The following is a 2,676-nucleotide window of genomic DNA, read 5'->3' on the forward strand; positions in this document are numbered from 1 at the left end:
TGAATAAAAAAAAAAAAAAAACTAGAAATAAAAGAGAAACAACCCTATGTACCCTCCTCACAAGTCACAATGCAACTTCATATCTAGCAAGATCCCAATTGTTGACCAAAATAATTACAAAGATAAGACCAATTTAATTTGAATGAGGGATGAACAAATTAAAGAGCTGGAGTGGCGCGCGCCCATTTGGAGGCTCAGATGGAATCCACAGTATTTGCTTATGAATAATGCCCCGCTGCTAAATTTGATTGTTGATATGTTATTAATTTGTATGCTTTTTTTTTCAATTAATTCTATAGAAATTCAATAATAATAATAATAAATAAATAAGTGAGAACAATGACAAACTAGCTACTTAAGGTCAGTTTGGCTAAACTTATTCTTTTGAAAAAAAGAGCTTAAAATATAAAGACTTTTATTAATAACAATTTTTAAATAAGTTATTTTGTGTTTGGAAAGTTATTATATAAGACCTTGTTTTAAAGTTGTGCATTAAATAGAAATGATAAAATAGCTTTTAAAAATAGGAGAAGTCACATTTTTTAACTTCTTTAAAAGTTCTTAAATAATTTTTTGAAAAGTTAAAAATTTATCTAAAAAATTGTACCAAACACTATTAATACAATTTTTTATAAGTCAAAAGCTAAAAAAAGTAGCTTTTGGAGTTTTCTAAACAGACCCTAATTAATCTATATCTTGAATAGTTTTGATAACTCTTAATATTTTTAAAACGAGTAATGTTAGAGAGTTAATTTTTTTTTTCAATCATACTAAGTGTATATCAAAATACAACTATATTATATGAATAAAGCTCTACATCTAAGTCATAACCTTAATCAAGTCCAAACAAGTATTTTAAATTCACCCGCATACGTTTCGCTGTCGTCGCTTCTTTCCTGATGTTGCGTCTTCTTCTTCTTTTCCTTTATCGTTATCTTTCTCTTTTGTTATTATCGTCACCAACAATACCAACATTTTTCTAACATCTTTATTCATTATGATTTTCTCTGATGCCATTATTAAATAATTTTGTTTCATTTCTTTGTTTATTTGAGGTTCATTTGGATCAAGAAATGAAGTTGATGTGTTTTTGTTGATGATTGAGTTTTTTATTGTTTGTTCAAATCTGAACTAATTTCGGTTCATTTGCGAATTAACTGAGGTTCACTTGATGATACTGTTAAGTATTGACCAAATTTTGTATTCTTTAAGAAATTTCGTTTCATTTCTTAGTTTAATTTAGGTTCATTTGGTTTCGTTTGGCTTGAATTTGTTGAACTTGTTCATGTGTGGTTGTTTAGTTAGTTTTTGTTCAAATTTGAACTAATTTCGGTTCATTTGTGAATTAACTGAGGTTCACTTGATGCTGTTGTTAAGTATTGACTAAATTTTTTATTCCTTAAGAAATTTTGGTTCATTTTTTAGTTTAATTTAGGTTCATTTGGTTTCGTTTCACTTGAATTTGCTGAACTTGTTCATGTGTGGTTGTTTAGTTAGTTTTTGTTCAAATCTGAACTAATTTTGGTTCATTTGTGAATTAATTAAGGTTCACTTGATGCTGCCGTTAAGTATTGACAAAATTTTTTATTCCTTAAGAAATTTCGGTTCATTTTTTAGTTTAATTTATGTTCATTTGGTTTCATTTCACTTGAATTTGTTGAACTTGTTCATGTGTGGTTGTTTAGTTAGTTTTTATTCAAATCTGATGAACTAATTTCGGTTCATTTGTGAATTATCTGAGGTTCACTTGATGCTACTGTTAAGTATTGACCAAATTTTTCTTAAAAAATTTCGGTTCATTTTTTAGTTTAATTTAGGTTTATTTGGTTTGGTTTCACTTGAATTTCTCCACCTCATCTTCCATTTCGTCTTCGTCTTTTTCTTTTTCATCTTTTTTTTCTTTATCTTTTCCTTCTTATTTCATTTTCTCAAAATTCTTCTTGATTTACTATTTTAAGAGGAATAAAACTAAGAAAAATAGAAAAAAATATCAAACAAAAAAGAAGAATAAATGACTAGCTACAATAACATGAAAAAAATGAGGAGTAGAAAAAATAAAAATAAAACGCAGCAACAACATCACATATTTTTCTTGGGTTTAGGCCAAATTGGTTGGACTTAATTGCCAAAAATGTTTGGATGTGTAGCAGCAATCATATTATATGACTAATTTAACAACCAAAATAGGTCATATGACACTCATTAAAATTGAGATAAAATATTTCTTTCCAAAAATAATAAACTTTTTTTCTAGCTACATCCTCTTATCTATCTCTCTCCTCTTCTCTATTTCTCTTTATCCTTCTCACTCTATGTATAACTTATAATTCATATTTTATATTACTAATTTGACAAACCAAAATATATAACGAGATATTTATTTGATTTTTTTATTTACGGAAACTCTAGTCTCCTTAGTCAATATGAACTTTTGTTCTCTATGACTTTTTACAAAAATAGTTTGATTTTATAAATCTTTTTTGCTATAATCTATAATATTATGACAAAACCAATATAATTTCAAAAGATTTATAATTTCAAAAGATTTATATTTTCGTAATGTTACAAGCAAAAATACTAATTTTAAGATAAAGTTAACAAATATCAGCGTAAAGTAAATGCATAATGAGAAAGAGAGTAGGGCAAATTTAAAGTTTGGTGTAGTTGAATACTTGA

Source organism: Arachis ipaensis, chromosome B06, assembly GCF_000816755.2.
Source record: "Arachis ipaensis cultivar K30076 chromosome B06, Araip1.1, whole genome shotgun sequence".
Lineage (NCBI taxonomy): Eukaryota > Viridiplantae > Streptophyta > Magnoliopsida > Fabales > Fabaceae > Arachis > Arachis ipaensis.